Raw genomic sequence first — 19,138 nt, 5'->3', positions numbered from 1 at the left:
CCCCACATGTGAAAAATGTGTTGTGTAATTTCGCCGTTCAGTTCCTGTTTGTGCTCTTGGGTAAGCTGTCTGTTTAATGTGTCTGCCATCATGTTCAGTCAACCCAGGAGCATGCTGCTGTACTAGTGATGATGTGTTTTATGCACCAGTTCCACAGTTTTAAGGCCTCTGTGCATAAGGAGTAGGAACATGCTCCACCCTGTCAATTTATATAGAATACAAACACACACGCACACACTGTTGTCCATCAGGACCCTTATCGTTTTGCCTAGTATAAGAGGGAAGAAATGTAGGTACACACTGCAGACTGCCTGTAATCCGAGCAGATTGATGGGTAAATGCATTTCCGTGGCGGACCACGTGCCTTGGATTATATGCTGGTTTAGGTGAGCTCCCCATCCAATCAGTGAGGTATCTGTTGTAATTTGTAAGGACAGTGGATCCTGTTGAAATGGGATGCCTGAGCAAACGTTTATTGGGTTTGTCCACCATCATAATGAACGTGTGAGTCTTTTTTTAGGGTATGCTTTCATGGAATATTATCAAGCTCAGCAAGCCCTGAAGGCAGCACATGTGTAGTCTGGCATATTTTACAACAAAAGCGGTGGCCACCATATGTCCCAAGAGTTGTAGGCAGGTGCATTCAGACACTCATGGATTGTCTGAGACCACTGATATAAAGGAGGTCAGTGCTGTGAATCAGGGCATTGGCAGTGATGCTTTGGCCTTCACTGAGTCCAGGTGAGCTCCTACAAAGTCCAATGGTTGTACTGGAGTTAGGGTAGATTTTTTTGTTGTTGTTGTTTATTTGTAGCCCTAGGGAGTGAAAAAGAGATGTTTTGTCGAGTAATGCGTAATGTTTCTGTCAGGGTAGGGCCTTTTAGCAGGCAATCATCTAAGTATGGGAATATCAATATTCCCTATCTGTGCAAATGAGCAGCTACCACCAGTAGGGTTTTGATAAAGACTTGTGGAGCCGTCAACAGTTGGAATGGTAGTACTCTATATTGGAAGTGATCTTGTCCCACCATGAATCGTTGGAATCGTCTGTGAGAGAGATGGATAGTAATGTGGAAACACGCATTAAGCCAAGGCTGAGAACCAGTCCCTCTCTTCCAGCACAGAGATAAGAGTTCAGTGTGAGCATTTTGAATTTGTGGATACAGACAAATTAACTGAGTTTTCTGAGATCTAGTATGGGTCTCCAACCTCCGGTTTTTCTTTCGAGTCAGGAAATAATGGGAATAAAATCCCTTCCCTCCATGTTGTGTTGGAACTTGTTCCACAGCCCCTAATTGCAGATGTACTTCTTGTCTCAACAGGTACTCGTGAGAAGGGTCCCTGAAGAGGGATGGGGAACGGAGGTGGGTAGCTGGAATGGAGGTAAAGGGGATGGCATAACCCATTCTAATGATCTCTAAAACCCAGTGGTCCGTGGTGATAGAGGCCTACATACAGTAAAATGGTCGAAGGTGATGGCCAAAGATTCGGGTTTTTCATTCCATTGGCACTGGTGGTAGATCAGACCCTTGACCAGTGGTTCAAATTTGTGTCTTGTTTGGTGGTGCTTGAGACATAGGAGCCTGGAATTGGGTAGGGCAATGTCTCTGAGATCTGTGCCTCTGTCTTTGATTGTTGTATGGTATCTGCTAGCGTTGCAACATGCTGTCTGTTACAATTGTAAGGCTGGTATCTCATCTCCAGTTAGGTGGTGTGTAGATTCCGAGGGTCCTCAGTGTGGCTCTAGAGTCCTTCAAGGAATGGAGGACCTAATCTGTCTTAGCACAGAAGAGCTTGTCCTGTCCAAGGGAAGATACTCTACTTCGGACTGGAGTTCCCCTGGGATACCAGATTAGTGTAACCAGGATGCTCTGCGCATTACGATGGCTGTCACCGTCGTGCATACCACTGTGTCTGCTACATTGAGGGATGTCTGGAGTGCAGTTCTAGCAATAACTTGTCCCTTGTTGACAATGGTGCGCAATTAGTCTCTTTTTTCCTCCGCAATTTCCAGGACAAAATCATTCATTTTTGCATAATTGTCATGATCGTAGTTAGCAAGAAATGCTGTGTAACTGGCCGCACAGAAGTGAAGAGTCACAGAAGAGTAAACTTTTCACCCCAAGCGGTCTAGTCTCTTCCAATCCTTCTCGTGCGGCATGGATTTGAATTGAGGATGTTTGCCTCATTGGTTGACCGCACCCACCATTAAGTTGCGGGTGCAAAAAACAAAAAAACAAAAAAAGGAAGGCCATGCCTTTATTTGGCACATAGTTTTTCCTGTCTATACACTCAGCTGGTTGGAGGGATGGTGGCAGGTGTTTGCCACACCGTTTCTACAGATTCCATTAGAGCGTCATTTATAGGCAAAACTGTGTGTGTGTCGTGGATGAAGTGTGTAGGATCTTGAAGAGTTCATGTTGTGTCTCTGGTACCTCCTCAAGAGGAATATTCTGCTCTGTGCCACTCGCCGGAGTAATTCCTGAAAGTGTTTGAAGTCATTTGTAGTAGTGGGAGGCAGGAGCATCAGAAGAAGAAGAGTTGTGATCGGGATGTTTCGGGGTCTCATCCCCATCTTCCTCCACCTCCTCTGTCACCTCAAAGGGCTCGGGTATTGATTTTGTCACAGAGCATATAGGTTTCCTGTGAGAAGTGGGAGGTCTGTGGAATTGAGACCTGTAGGCTGCCCATGAGTCCCACTGGGGCCATTGAATGGAAAATAGCATAGGAGGGCACATCCATGGGTTAGTGAGCCATGTGTGCAGGTCTCTGATGCTCTGTTCCCTAGCTGTAATAAGGTTCCATGCCTGCTGGGGAGGAGTGTCCAGATGAGAAAACTGCCTCCTCCACATCGTCGTCCTCATCGCTCAATAAAGGTAGAGCATTGGGAGATTCTGGCTGGTCCAGTGCTGTTAGTACCAGAAGCAGGTGATGCTAAGCAGAGGACACTTCCATAACTGACGAGTGAATAAGGATGATCGGTGCCGTCGTATACAGTGCCAAATCCTTCTGCGCTGTTGCCTTGGGTGGAGTGAGGCCAGTGCCAACCCTTTGTATATAGGTGCCATGGGTGCCAGTCTCAGCAGTTCTGCAGTCAGCGTCGATGAGCTTGGTGCCAGTGGGGGAGTCATCATAGGTGACTGAGGTTGCAGTACCGTGCCCTTTGCTGTGGAGGAGGAGGCCGCTTTTTGCCTGCTACTCAATTCCTTTCTCTTGCCAGCTGAAGTCCCAGAGCAGACAGTGCTGGAGGTGCCTGGTGCATCAAAGGTGCTCACTCTGGAGGAGATCAACACAGCAGGCAGTGATCTTGCCAGAGACCATTTCTTTCCCGGTTTTCGGCTTGGAGGAGACGTGGCCCTTTTCCTCAATTTTGTAGCAGACTTAGCACTTAGTCTGCCCATGAAGGATGCATCCGGGGAGACCCTTGTGGGTTGCCTGGGGTCCAATGTAGGAGTGAGGGATTTCTCCATTAGAATAAGTTTAAGGCGAAGATCCCGATCTCTCCTTGTTCTAGCTTTGAGATTGTTGCAGTGAGCACATTTCTGCGGTATGTGTGACTCACTTAAGCATCAGACACATAAGGAGTGGCCATCAGAAATTGGTATTGCATCCTTACACGAAGTACATCTTTTAAACCCTGGGAAGCCAGGCAAATTGAAGGTGTTCCTTTTTGTGCAGGGGGGGGGAGGGGGGGGAATGGACGAGAAAAACAGAAGTTTTTTTCTTTAAACAGCTATTTAACTAATTAGTATAGTTATAGTTAGTGTTGTTTATCAGTAATTTGTTTCTGTAAGATTAACTAAGGGTAATAACTAGGCTAACAATCTAATTGTTTTGAAGGTTTTTAGTGACACCACTAACAGACTCCATCTCAAAAGGAGGATGGTTGAGAAGGAACTGAAGGGGTTGGGGCATGCGTGTGCTAGATGAGGCACCAGCAGCGTGGCAAGACTGCTATTATGCACCCCGACCAGATACTGCTACTGAAAACCTCTGATCAACAGCACCAGGACACACTGACACCTGAAGCGGAACACCCACAGGGACAGCACTCAAAGAAGAACAGCATAGATGTTACTTAGACTTTTGTAGGACATTTGACTTAATATTTTATGACATTGATTAAAAAATTTGCACTCTTCAATATGAATAATGCACACGTTAAATAGCTTAAGAACTGGCTAACTGACAAAGTAGTTGTCAACTGGGAATCATCATCATCAAATGGTAATGTTTTTAGTGGTAATGTTTTAACGTTCCGCAGAAACCAGTGAGGAAGCAGACACTAGTCATCATTTTTATCACTGATTTAGAAATAAATATAAAATCATTGGTGATAAAATTTGTAGGTGACAAATATTGGCAGAGTGGTAAATAATGAGGAGGACAGAACCTTCAAACAGAGCATTCTTGATTGGTTGGTAATTTGAGCCCATAAGGGGAGTGATAGCTAGTTTGAGCATTGGCCTGCTAAACCCAAGGTTGAGTGTTCAATCCTTGAGGGGGCCACTTTAGGGGATCTGGGGCAAAAAAAATCAGTACTTGGTCCTGCTACTGAAGACAGGGAGCCGGACTCGATGACCTTTCAGGGTCCCTTCCAGCTCTATCGCCTCTCTTTGTCCACTCTCTCCACTTTCCCCCCTCCCTTCAGACAAGTGGGAGAAGTAGCTTCTCCAAGCTCAAGCAAATCCATTGTCCCAAGATGCTTCACCCTGAATAGATGGTTGCTGAATTTTCATGACCCATCATTGTCTCTGCTCTGGTAGAGAGCATGACCTAGGCCCACTAGTCCATGTTGGATTCCACATTTACATAGAGGCAGTGATAAAGCAATTTTCCATGAAGTAAAAACTTCAATGTCTTCAACTACCATTCATAAGCTGTATATAGTTTCCCCAAATCACACCATGTCAAATGCATAATGTTTAACCAAAGTTAGTTGATTGCACCACATAGCTGCCTTGCAGACCTCAGACTGACAATTCTGAAGCAGGGTGGCAATGTTTCCTGTGCCCTGATGGCATATGTATTGATGTTCAGAGGGAGAGGCTCGCCAGCCAGCTGATGGCAAGTGGAAACATGCTACGACCCATTTTGCAGTTTTCTGAGACAAGATAGGTTGGCCTTTTGATGAGTTGGATATGGCTGAAATGGAGATGAGAGAGAGCCTAGAAGACTTAGTCTTGTTGAGGAAACAGACAGCAAAGCTCTATAGATGACCAGAGTACAGAGCTTCTTTTCTTCTAGTTTCAAGTGTGGCTTCAGAAAGAAGACTGACAAGGTAATGGCTTGGTTCAGGTGGATTTCCAAAAGCACATGAGGGTGAAAGCTGGAGTCTGGTTTCATCACCACCTCGTCCATGTGAAAGGACACAGAAGGTGGTCTTGGCCAGAAGAAGAGCTTGGAGCTCGCTGACTCTCCATGCTGATGCAATGGCAATGAGAAAAAACTTTTAAAATGGTAAGATGATATATTGAGCACTCTGATAACAGTTCAAAAGGAGACAGCATATGCTTCAGAAGGATGACACTGAATTCCCACATTAGAGTTAGTCTCTCACTGGAGGGCAAACATGAAGGCCATTGAGGAATTTTGATATTGTAGGAGGTGAGAAATACACATACGACTGTCCTGGAGGGTGAAACAGAAATATTGTGATGAGGTGGACTTTCAGGGAGCTAAACATTAGTCCTGTATGTTTTCAGAGCAGGATATGGTCTAAGATGTTTGGTAAAAGGCTTCCGCAGGGTCGATATTATTTTGAGTTGCCCAAATGGAGATTCTTTTCCATTTTGAGGAGGATGTTTCCCTGGTGGAAAGTTTCCTGCTCTGTATAAGAATTTGCTGAACCTATAGGGAACAATCTCTGTCACTGTTGCTCAGCCAGCCAACATCCAGAGTGTCAGATCCAACAACATTAGTCCACATGCATTATCTGACATGGTTCTGGGATATTAGGACCTGGCAGATCAGAATGTGCATGAGGCCACTGGGACATCTGTAGCAGATCTGATAATCAATATGTCTTGGCTAATAGCTCACTATCATGATGATTAAGTCCCTGTCCCATCTGATCCTGGGAATCTGTGCGAAAGCGCTTGAGACCACTGAAGGAAGAAAGCATCTAGCAGAGATCCTGGGCTCATGCTTCCTCTGGAGTAGAAGTTCCAGCACTTGCTCATCACCAAGGAAACCACCGAAGTCTATGGTGGAAGTCCCCACTGATAGAATGCTCCATGTAGGATGGATTTCTGCAGTGACCACTCATGATTGGTTATGTTTCTGCTCAGAAAATCCACTAGGACGTTGCTGACCCACAGGAGGTGTAGAGCTAGTGAGGTCATTTCAAAACTTGGTTGCTTCCAGACAGAGGGGATTATCAAGCACTCCTTGTTTGTTTATAGAGTGCACCACCAATGTACTATCTGTCAGGATTTGCACCATGCAGTTCCACAGAACAGGCTGGCATCTTATACAAGCCACTGTGATAGCTCTCCATTCCAGGATATTCATATGTAATTTTTAAATCTTCCTGAGATCACGTGCTTTGCTTTTGAAGATGGTTCAGATGGGCACCCAGTCTGTCCCTGATGAGCATGACTGTTGGTGACAGGACTGAAAATTTCACTTATCTAATCAGCATGTGAACTGCCACAGGACTTGAGGTAGGACTGTGACATATCTGCTTATATGATGTCTGGATGGTAAGTACATGTATCTCAGCCATAGGCAAAGTCTGGCAAGCAGTCTGACAGACAACTAAGGGGTTGGGGTGGATGTAGAACTACTGAATGGGGTACCTGATACGTCTTCAACACATTTTGCTGTTAGTGTTATAGTGGATGGAGTCTGACACCGAGCTTTTACTGGGTCTACTAGTCCCTTGTTAATGAGGAGGGTAACCCTGGCAGGACCAAAATCTTACAAGATGTAAAACCACTTGTAGGACTTCTCTGAGATAACTGAAGTCTTGATCTCCAGAGTCTCAGCAATCCGCACAAGTTGCTCCTGGAATGCATTCAAATCATCTGGTGCAGAATCCAATGCTAAGGATTGGACTTCATCTGGCAAAATGAGGAAAAGATCTTTAGAAGGCAAGACAGAGTGCTGATGTTGTTTTGCCCCTTGACCCTATTCCTCTCAATATTCCAGCATCAGTGGTCAGGGAGGGAGCTGGAGAGGGAGACTTTTTCCTTGAGGAGACTAGCTTCTTGATGCCTGTGAATGTAGGCCCAGTACCCCCAAAAGGACCCTGGTGGCACCTGGTATGCTTACATTTGACACAGGCTGTTGATTTGACCAATATCAGTCCCAGCTGGTAGCTGCAGCCCTCTTGGTGGCGTAGCTCACAGACCTCAGAGGGAAAGGCTCCCTATTTAATGACAGGAAAATTGGTGCCTTGGTGAAAGCAAATGGTAGACATCTTCTAGGGGTGATGCCAATGTACAGGACTACGTCTATACTAGAGTCTATGACAGCATAGTGCCTTAGTGTGATGCAGTGTACACCTACAAAAAGGAGGAGTTCTGCCAGTACAGTAACCACCTCTCCAAATGATGTTAGCTATGCCAACAGAAACCCTCCTCTGTCAGCATAGCTTTGTCTACACTTGGGGGCGGTTTGTTGGCATAGCTGCGCCATTAGGGTGTTTTCCCCACACACACACACACGCCTGACCAAACACAACTAAGCTGGTATAAGTTTTATTTGTCAACAAGGCCTTAGGTCCTTTTGGTACCAGAGTCTATACTGACGGATCTCTCAGCACACCAAGGGGGATCTGGTTCAGTCTCAGGCTCCTTCCTCCAAGCCAAAGTTGACACTGCCAGTAGCACATTCAGCAGCAGAACATATGCCAGCCGCATCTGCTCCTTCTCTCCATCCCTCAACACCATGTAAGCTTAGAGGACTTACCTACAGATGTTTTGCTGTGCATATCCTTCTGAAAGGACACAGAGCTCCTGTCTCAGTGCTCAGAGTAGCCCATTTTTGTGCTCGCCTTTGAAGCCTTCAATATCGAAGCTAGGGTCAACTTCAAACCCAGTGCTGGTGCTGATGCCACTGTCAGTGCTGGCTCTTACCTCAGTGCCAACTTTTCCATGGCAATCTTATCATCTGGCTGCGCTATGGCGATACAAAGAATTTTTTGGCACACGTTTCCTCTGGTATCAATGAGACCTTCATGGAATATTCCAGAAGGCAGAACTTCAGCCTCATTCATAACTTGTACATCTTCACATTGAAGGATAAGCAGGCTGAGCAGCTGCTTGGAATACAGGCTTCTCTCAGACATGAGGCACTGACTGTGCCCATCCTTAAGAGGAATTATAACCATCTTGTCTGACCTCCTGCAAAACACAAGCTCACAACTATACTAAGTGATTCATGCATTGATCACAGTAATTGTGGTTTAAGAAATTAATCCAAAGTAGATTTGAAGACTTGATTTACATTGGCTTTTTACAGCACCCAGTGTATATATATAAATTACTGTTTCAGACTGTATTCTGTTTGAAAGAAAAATATAATCACAGCATGATCGCTAGCTCCTAGGCAACCACCAATTTTAGATTAGTGCTCAGCTCATCGTTATTATGACGTCACCCAAGTTGAAGTCCCACATGATAAACACAATTTTTCTTTCTGTGTGTTACAGACTTATACTTCTGGAGCCATTTGCCCTGTTATCCATTCTGATTTTAGAGGCCTATAAAAGAGATCCCCGCTCAGGGCCAGCTTTAGGCCGATTCCCCGGAATCGGGCCCTGCATCTTAGGTGCCTTTTTTTATTGTATTTATTTAAAAAAAAAAAAAATTCACCCGGAGGTGGTCCGCTCCAGGGGTCTTTGGTGTCATTTCAACGGCAGGGGGTTCTTCGGTGCCGCAGAAGACCTGGAGCGGACCCCATGCCACCGAAGTGCCGCCAAAGCCCCGGACCACCACCAGGTATTCAAATCGTGCCCCACAGTTCATCAAGCCAGCCCTGTCCCGGCTGGTACCCCACCTTGGCTTTATCAGTTAGAATACTGAGCCATAAGATCCTGTGTTTCCAAGTTAGTGATAACTCTAACAGATTATAGTAGCTTTCAAACAGACCACCATCCACTGTGCTTTTACCAATTCCATCCTTGCTCAGTAGGTTGGGATGTTAAAAGCACAGGCATTCTCCCATCAGGTTTCAGTAATGCCAACTATGTCAATTTTTATCCCCTACAAGACCATTTCAAATTCCTCCCATTTGTTAATAAGGCTTCTAAATCACTGGAGTGCCATTTAAATACCAGCATGACAGACATCTTAAATAAATTCCTCAGACTTGATACATTTCAATTTACAGTAGCTTTCAATTAACAGTTCTCCAAGTAATTTTCAATCCATGTGATGATATCCATATTTAATGCAAATTCAATTCTTTTCTTGGATTTTTGAGTCATTTCTCAGTGCTTTATTAATATGCTCTATTCATCTATTGATTTAGTAATTAAACACAAAAAAACAACAACTGATTGACATTAGACACCCAAGCTGTTCATTGCTAATAGTGTCATTATCCTTCAGGCATGCACTCGCTATCTCAATATTGGTTCAATTATTGTATTATTTCTAAATATTATCAATAACATTCAGTACAGGTCTAAATTTCAGAGGTGTTAAGCAACCACAGCTCCAATTAAAGTAACAGGATTTGTGGATACTCAAAATCTTCGGGGGCGGGGGGGATTAGATCCCAAGGCTATGTTCACACTACCCCACAGTTCAGACTAGAGGGTGCAAGAATAGTGGTGGGCACCAAAGTGCCGAACAGTAACTCCACTGGGTGAACCTCTTCAAACAGGGTTATGTAACGAAGTTAGAATATTTTAGTTTATGCCGTCAGCACCCATGTGGGGGGAATTAATGCAGCACTTTGCTGCACACTACTGTTCACACCACCATATCTGAACTGTGGGACAGTGTAAACAAGCCCTAAATTTTAGTGTACTTTAAAAAAAAAAGTTTTCAATGCAATACCACAATTCCAATAATCACATAGACAAGTAAAGCTTGACTTAAGTTGGAGCCTCAATATTTAAACTTAGCTCTGAAAATTACTACAGGCTGATTGTTCCCTGGACAGGCATACACAGTAACTCCATGTAAGACAACTCTTGACATATAGATGAGCATTTACAAGAGTAATGTGCTTGTCATTTCAACCTTGACAACCAGCATGACAACATCATTAAGCTTAAGCTTCCAAAACATTTAACACTTGATTCTGCAGAAAACACAATGCTAGATGTTTTGAAAATAGATCACTTTTTTCCCCTCTTACAAATACATGGTGATGCCAGACATATGCTTGTTTTCAAAACAACAACTGTTAAGAAGGAAGAACGCTCTTTCTGAGGTTCTTGCCAAAAATAACCTCTATGGTTTTGTGAAATATGACAGCAGGCAGCTTACTAAACTCAGAGAGTAATGAAGAGGGGGGCAGTTGCATTTGGCATAGTATCCCATGTTTTACACCCCTTTCCGTCATTTTTAAGATTTGCATTGAGCATCTTTTAGGATCAATGGGGGGGGGGGACATACCTTGCATTGCTCTCCAGTAAGCATTTCCAGCAGACCAAAAATCCCCACACATAGTCAGATAGTCCAGAGGAAACCATATAAAACAGAAGACTGTTATGATGGCTTTTTACACACCACGGGGGGGGACGGGGAGAAAGAAGTAGGGTGAAAAGTGAAGTAAAAGAGTTCAGAAAAACTAGGGAAAGAAAGAGAGACTGAGGTGTGACGAACGAAAATAGGAAAAAAACTCACAAAACCCAAGTGAAGAGAAGAGACAGATAACCCCCACCTCCCCCCCACAAAAAATAGAGAAAAAAATTAACAGCTTCATTTTAAGTTGTAGGATACAAGGGGAGAAGGGACTGTATCAGGGCTTTTCAGCTGCCACCACCACCCGTTTTCAGCAAGGTGGGATAGTAATCCCAATGAAAATTGAAATAAGCCCATCAAAAAATGCACAGAAATTAAAAGTTTAAGCAAAATCACCACAAAGTAAAGAAGTTAATATTTCAAAACACTCCAATTCATCCACAAATATTTCTTGCAACAAATTCACTGCTCAAATACAATTGACAGATCAGTTAACTAAAGTACTTTGAGAACTACTGCTAAAAAGCACTATATAAGAATAGGTATACTTAGTAATAAAAGATAAAATACCTGGTTAATTTGAACCTTTTCTGCATAAGCAGTAATACATTTATATTAACTAAAATTCCTATTTGGGTTAAGATTTCTTTATGCCATACAAGAGGATAGAATTATAATTCCAAAACATGCCCATTACCATCTCTGCCACAAAACCTCCTGAAGATTGCAGATCCTGCTTTGGCAACAGGCCATCTTACTGAGCAGAAAGGTCAGACTGCTGAGAAAGGACCACAGGGCTCCTTGAAGGCAGACTTGTGCAGGAGATATAGACCCTAAGTACACCCAGTGAAGTCTTTAGGATGGTAATGAAGTAATAACTTTATTTTTAAAAAATCTCCTTTTTCATGGGTATTACAACATACAAGAGATTTTAGATAATTTAAAAAAAAAAAAGTCCCTGCCCCAAAGGTTTTATAATAGTATTTCAGATGCAACTAAACAAGCAAGAGCAATATTGGATTCTCTGACAAAACTGTCAATTAGGTATGTTAGTTGGCATACCTCTACTGGATGGATGCTCCTGCATTTAGTTTAGCAGCCTGTTTATGCTGGCCCAAGTTTTACTCCACATAAATGGAATGATGGAGCAGAACAGGATGACTTCCTCACACCCCTGTCTACAATGTGGGGGGGGGGAAATGGGGAGAAGGAGAGAGAGAGAGAGAGAGAGAGAGAGAGAAATGCATGATCATGAGGGACTTCAATTTGACTGACATATGCTGGGCGTCTCATGCTGTCAGTGTTAAAACATCCCTGGAATTTCTAAACATTACAGATACCAATTACCTAACTCAATAACTGTGGCAACCAACACAGAGGAATTCTATATTAGACCTTGCCCTAACAGACAAAGAAAGAACTGATTACAGATATAAAAGTTAATGCTAGTTTAAGTACAAGTGACCATTACTCGATCACATTTATAATGTGGAAGAAGAATAAAGTCCAGTAATATATAGACTTGGAGCTTTACTAGGGTCAATTTCACTAAGCTGAAAACAAATACAAGCTAAATCAGCTGCAAGAAAGAATTTAATCAGAAAAATGTGAATGATAATTGGCAATCATTTACAAACACCTTACCAGATGCCCAAAAAGCGACAATGAAGGAAGAAGGCTGTGCTGATTAAAAAACGACTTGGTTTAGAAGGGACATGAAGGCAGCTCTAAAAACCAAACTATATATATATATACATACATACATACATACATACATACATACATGTGGGGTTTTTTTATTTTTATATTTATTTGGGGAAAGTCCTATGTCCTGTGCTATACAGGTCAGACTGGATGATAACAATGATCCCTTCTAGGCTTAGAATCTATCAATCTTTGAAGAGGGTTTCCAAATGGTCTTTCAAGTTTCTAGGCACAGTAAACTTTCCACATCCTCTCTTGTAGCTCATCATTCCCTGCCAGTCATTACTTTGCTCCTCAGTCAAGGAGTCAGATGACAGAGCAGGTCCAGGACACAGGTGGATGGTTATTCTAGGCCTCAGGAGGGAAACTTCTCTCCTCCCCTTATTTCCACTGAAGAAACTCAAGCAAGTAATCATCTTCCAATGCCACCACAGCATGAAATAATGTTAGGAACATCACTAGTATTGGTCTGGTGTTCCAGGCCTCCCTCACTACTCATGCATGCTCTTTAGGCCATTTTTTGGTAGGGGATGGGGGGGTTAATAAATGTAAAACACTTGCCTTTGTTAGGATGGACAGTAACCTTGGAATCCAGCAACTACAAAGTGGAGAATTTCAGTTATGGAAGGAATTACAAGCCCTTGAGACAGGAGTTGCAACTTTTGCATTGACCTGATGCGGAAAAGTTAAAGAGAAGAAATTTTTCCCTTTTTTTTAACCTTAGGCAGAAAAATGATTTACTATCTGTGTGCTTTATAGGCACATATTGCTCAGGTGCAACCCAGCCCCCAGAAGGCCACTGGACCGTCAGTGCTACAGTCCAGAACAACAGAAGCAGAAGGAAAAGGACATGTGGAGATCTGCAGGCACTTTGGAAGAAGGTTCAAGCTTCTAAAAGACATGCTGGAGCAGGAATGGCAATCCCTGGCTGAAGCTGAGAGGATGCTGCAGAAGTTGGGAGGGTGGCCAAATACATTGCCCATGACTGTGCCATGAGACAGCAGCAGTCTGAGGTTCATGCTGGGCATCAGGATCAACAAGAACCAGAACAACATATCACCTGCTGTTATGAACTCCCCTCCAAGCTATCATGACCTGCAGCCAGTTACTTCTGTGTAAGGCTGTTAACCACTCCCTAGATGGAAATGACCATGAGCAGTTTTATCCAATGCACTCCACCTCTTGCAGGCACGGTGGAGTGATGATAGGTACCCTAACCATATGCACTTCCCATACATGTGACACTGTACTGTACACCTTGTTCATCTACCATGTTTATGTGCATAGCACTTTGTTAAGATAGCTGGACTGCTAATATTATTCACTTTGATTACATTCTCTTTGTTCAATCCCTTTGAAAGAGTACTTGGACAGCAACAAAAAGGGTGAGGAACTTCACAACAGATACTTTATTGCACAATCATCTTCACAATACATGCACAGGTAGTTTTCCTATATAGGTACACTGAGCAGATTACTGCGCTATATCAATCTAATTTTCCCATTCCTCCCTCCAAGCCTACAACTAACACCTGTTAGAGCACATTCTGGCTGCTTGCAGCAAGTCTGTAAAGAAGCACAATCATCTCCCCAGACTGGGCCAAAGTATCCTCTCTAAAGTAAGCCTGCTCAGAACACAACATATCCCTATTGACATGAATGGCATTATAGATGCTGCTGCAGTTCAACCAGCTCTGTAGGCAGCACCATCTGGCATTCGGTTGGCCACAATCATACTGAACAGGGTCTGACCGAACCTTTTTCTGCCAGGTGCTCTCATGTCAAGGTACAGCTTAATGAGCCAAGGCAGTAGAGAGTAGGCTGGGTCTCTCAAAAAACAGTGGGCACAGACACCCCGCTGACATCCATTTTAATTGTAAATTCCTGTTTGTCCCAATTCAAAAAGGTCTGATCTTCAGAATACTCTGGTAGCATGCACTTTGCCATGAATCCCACAAAATTATACTGAATATCCCGCTGTAGTCCATCAAAGCCTGCAAAACAATGGAGTAGTACCCTTTGCAGTTGACAATCATAGGCACCCTTGGGGGAAGGGGAAGGAGAGGAGGGGAGGGGAAGAGGGGATGGAGGGCAAATAATGGGCATGAGTGCCATCAATGGCTCCAGCGCAGGTCAGAAAGTCTATGCATTCAAAGCTGCTACTATATGTCAAGGATATTAGTAATCTTAACTACCCATTGGTGAACCAGTTATTTCTGTCTTGCAGACCTCTCTATCGCCACAGTACGGACTGTTTACTTGCCATACCAAAATGATTAGTCATTGACCTGTAACTGTCTGAGGTAGTCAACTTCCAGATGACAAAAACTTCTGAACTGACCTGCGTGTCCTGGCACCAAATGGCTGGGAAAAGCTCATTGCACAGTTCCAAGAAGGTGCCTTTCCTCACATGGAAATTCTGGGTCCACTGCTGTTCTTAGTCCAAAACTACCAGTCTGAATAGGGCAGAGGTCCACAAAATGTGGGGCACAGAGGAACATTTGGGGGTGCAGCAGGGCCTGAGCCAGCCCCTATAAGGGGCGGGAAAGGAGTGCCACCCCACTCCTAGCTGGGGCCCTGCCACTAGCCTCAGCCCCCTTACCCCTGTCCACATCCCCCCAACCCCTTCTGGAGCCACAGTCCTACTCCCAGCCCCAGCTCCAGGGAGAGGGGCATGACCCTGAAAAGTTTGGGGACCATTGGAATAGGGACATGGCACAGCTCTAAAAGCCTGCATTACTTGTCTCCAGTGGCTCCAACCAGAATGCAGACCACAAACACAGGCAAAAGATATGTACTTTAACAAGTTGCCAGGCAAATACCACATCCACCCATGTGCTCAGAATGGATAAAAAAAAATTCACCTAAATTCACCGCTGAAGTCTGGAAGGAGCAGCTTGGAACAGTGCAATGATTCAAAACCAAGAGATATTGTCCCAAGAAGCAAGCGCCTCCACTCAAGTCAGTACTGGGACAGTGTTCATTCAGTAACTCCAGGATTGCTCAAGTTACCCTTTGCAATGTGGCTGGGCTTACTCAAACTAGAGGTATTCCACTCGAGCTAGTCGAGTATACAAACCCAGGCTAACAATGCAGTGAAGTGAAGCCCTATATTCCATTAATAAAAATCCAATCCTTCCAGTCTCCTGTCCTTGCTTTCTTTGTCAACAGAAATCTTTAGGGGTGGGGCAGTTTGTTTAAATAGCTGAAAATGAGGCACAACCACATGAAATGATTTCAAAATGTATATGTACCAAGAGCAATTTGAGTACTGCATGTGCTCATAGCTGAGCTAGGCAAGAGACACATGACAATGCTGTCAAACAATGACTCATAACTTCTAGATACAAGGAAAAGCAGATCGAAGAAGACAGTTGCAAGGTAGAAAAGTAAAAAACTAAATACTGTAAAGAACATTTTACTTTACACAACTTTAAGTTTAGCAGTCCATTAAATTATAACTTACAATTGTCTGAAATATTTTACCTACTGAAGCCACAAGTAACAGAAGAATACAAGATTAATAAGATTAGAGAAAAACTATTTTTCAGTTTCTTTACATTGTGCATTCGATATCACTTCCACTGTTTTCCATGCGCACTCCCATGGAGATCCCCATTTATGTGGATCCTTTCAGTAAGCAAGCAGAGGAGAGAAAACATTTTAAAAAACAAGAAAATACAATTGTAAAACAAGAACTGACAGATGACTCAGCTACATATATTTCCCTCTTTCATGGTATCATTATAGGGCAGAGTTGAGAATAGTTAGGGCAACCAACCAATCATTTCTAATATGTTTTGTGTGTGGACGTATGCTTTTTTTAAAAAAAGAGTAAAAACAATATTTTCAGCTATCTAATATGCAATCTTTCAAAATCAGTTTCACAAGCTGTGAGATCACAAACACTGATGTACATAAATCACAACTGCAGATTTAGTTCTGCCAATCTGTGTGTAATCACCACCTAATCTTGGCTCAATGGGGGGAAAACAACCCAAAAAAAGTCTGATTCACGATGCTATATTTCTTAAAGGATTTATTTTTGAAAAAGTAGCTGCAACTTATACAGGTTTACTTCTACATTCTGAGAAAACTCATTCTATATTCAAAGAGTAAGTTGCTGCAATTTTGGGGAGCAAACTATTTTTCCACACAAAGTGACTGAACCCCTACTTTGAGTGCAAAACTCAACTAAATCTTAACTCTAGAGATGAGAGTGCGCCTTCATAATATTAAACGACATTTTCAGTTGATAATCTCTCTTTAAAGGCAATAAGCTGAAAGTAAACATTTTTGAAATATTTACACTCATTCTTTATACAAAAAAATTAAAAACAAACAAAACATAGGGCACGTGTTGCATGCACTCTCTCTATATACACCTGTAGCTCAATATAACACTGTCCTCCGGAGTCAAAAAATCTTACCGTGTTATAAGTGAAACCACGATATATCAAACTTGATTTGATCCACTACAGTGTGCAGCCCCGCCCCCCCGGAGTGCTGCTTCGCCATGTTATATCCGAATTCATGTTATATCGGGTGGTGTTGTAATGGGGTACTTCAGTCACTGCCAAATAATGTCAAAAGTGTCTATCTGGATCTGGACAGAGAAGAAAAATTACTTTGACAAATCCAGATTTGATACATGGGGTTTTGTGTCATTTATGCATTCCAGGAAAGAGTAGGAACCTATAATACCTGAAGGAGAAATAAGTTTTGCAACACTATAAAAAGTAACCAGTAAGGTGGAACAAAAACAAAACAAAACAAAAAGAAGCAGCCCTCAAGTCAGATACACAACTTGATCTGTAACACAAATTACAAAATAGTTGGCCTTACTACACTGGTTGCTTTTTCATTACTAATGTAGTTACTGTAGTAGTATAATCCAGACTGTTTTTGAATTTTTGCCTGCTAGTTGACGAATCCACGCCAACTAGAGAATATCACCAAGTCACAAAAAGATAGCCACCACTCATTTGCTAACAATCTACTCCTGGGGAATTCTGTGCAAAAAATTAAAAATTCTGAAACAAAAAATTAAAAATTCTGCACAGTTAGAATTCTGCAAAATTCTGCCTATTTTATTTGTCAAAATAACACACCAGTTTCAATTATTTTTGGTCATTTATTACATACATACTTGCTAACGGGTATTTTTAAACGAACAAAAAAGATTCAGGAAATCTTTTTTGACATTTAAGATTCCTGACCCCCCAGCACCCTACCCTATCAGTCTCCCCAAGGCCATCCTTACCTATACGCAAAGTACGCAGCTGCGTGGGGCACCAGGAGCCCTGCACAGCTGAATGCTGCTCCAGTCCTGCTCTGCCCCTTCCCCATGGACCCCACCCCTGCTCCACCCCACCTCTTCCCTCCCCCACCCCAACCCCACCTCTTCCCACCCCTGCTCTGCCCCAGGCCCACCCACACTCCCCCGAGGACTGCAGCAGGGTTGGGTTCCCAGGTTCCCCCAAGCCAGCCCCTCCCCCCCATTGCTCTGGGATATAACTCCTGTAATGGTGAGTTCTGAGAACAGAATTTGAGAAGTAACTCCTCCTCAATATCTTGCCTCGCTAAAGTGCCTATTGCCAAACAGGTGTTTTATCCATTGCAAAACATCTTAAATTTCTGGCTGAAGGGGATTATTTAAAAGGGACTGTACCCTTTGTGGTATTTACACCAAAGTGTCAATGACAAATGAGCCACAGGCTAATGGTATCATTTATGAAGGAGGCCATGGCAGGGACTCAGAGACCAGATCAGAGCTCTCTTTTCAAGGTGTCCTCAATCTAGAGTGGTCATTCTTTAATCCTTTGGAAACAGAGACAATATTTCACCTCTTTTGAGTAAAGCAGCAGAATTTTCTAGAGGATCTGAATACTGCTTTGATCTACCTGAGGTGGTTGTGCCTAAGAAGAAATAGAAGAATGGGCATTTGGATGGACAGGACATCTTTCTTAGTTTCCCCCTACCCTCTTCACTTCCTTCTCTCAAGTTACAAGTCATTATGCTAGTGCAGACTGGCATTTATAGCTTGTCTATATCACTCCAGGTTCCTTGCCCTAACTCAAGAGACCTTCTCTCAGTTTCTTAGAACACACATTTTCTTAGAATATTGCTCCTGGGGGAATTCTGCACTACTGTGCATACAATTATTGAGCCTCGCATATTTTTAGTTTTTGCGTAGAAAAAAGCTTCTGCCAAAATGTTGCTGCAGTTCAGCCTTTTGCCCACCAATCAGGGCGCTGTGGGGCTAGAACAAAGCAGCAGCTCTCCCCTACCCCCATCCAGCAAGGTAAGAGAGAGAGCCTGCCTTCTTTGCAGCGGGCCAGGTCAGGAGACGGGGGCTATGGGGAGACCCAGGGCCATCCCTCGCTATTCTGGGGCCCTATGCAACTCCCTTCTTGCCCCTCCCAGGCCTCCAATATTAAGGGGGGGGAAGGGAAGAACACTAACAGTTATTAAGGTTAACATAGGAAAGAACTGTAGACCTTAACCTCCAAAGTTGGCAAACAGACAGTAACTGAGGGATCAGGTTTTTCATACCCTCCCCATTCCAGAAGACTGGAACAGGTACCTTATCTACACTGAGTTTTTCCCTAATCTCCTATGGTTGCTATAGCTCCATCAGGGTTGCAATGGTGTAGACCAGTTACTAGCATTTTTACTGTTATGAACAGGTGTAGATGACAGTGACCTACTACAATTGTGGGATGTTACGAAAAAAACACAAAGTAAACTCAACCCAAGGGATATTATGCATGAATGCCCACCAACAGTTT

At 43.2% G+C, this 19,138-nt stretch overlaps 1 protein-coding gene across 4 annotated transcripts in view; it reads right to left on the bottom strand.

Moving 5' to 3' along the window:
• WASF3 (WASP family member 3) overlaps positions 1-19,138 on the bottom strand; it is a 157,578-nt gene that overhangs the window by 128,624 nt on the left and 9,816 nt on the right. The gene's annotated exons all lie outside the window — the stretch shown is intronic.

This window comes from Gopherus evgoodei, chromosome 1 (assembly GCF_007399415.2).
Source record: "Gopherus evgoodei ecotype Sinaloan lineage chromosome 1, rGopEvg1_v1.p, whole genome shotgun sequence".
Classification (NCBI taxonomy): Eukaryota; Metazoa; Chordata; order Testudines; family Testudinidae; genus Gopherus; species Gopherus evgoodei.
This window is presented reverse-complemented; position numbering and strand designations above follow the sequence as displayed.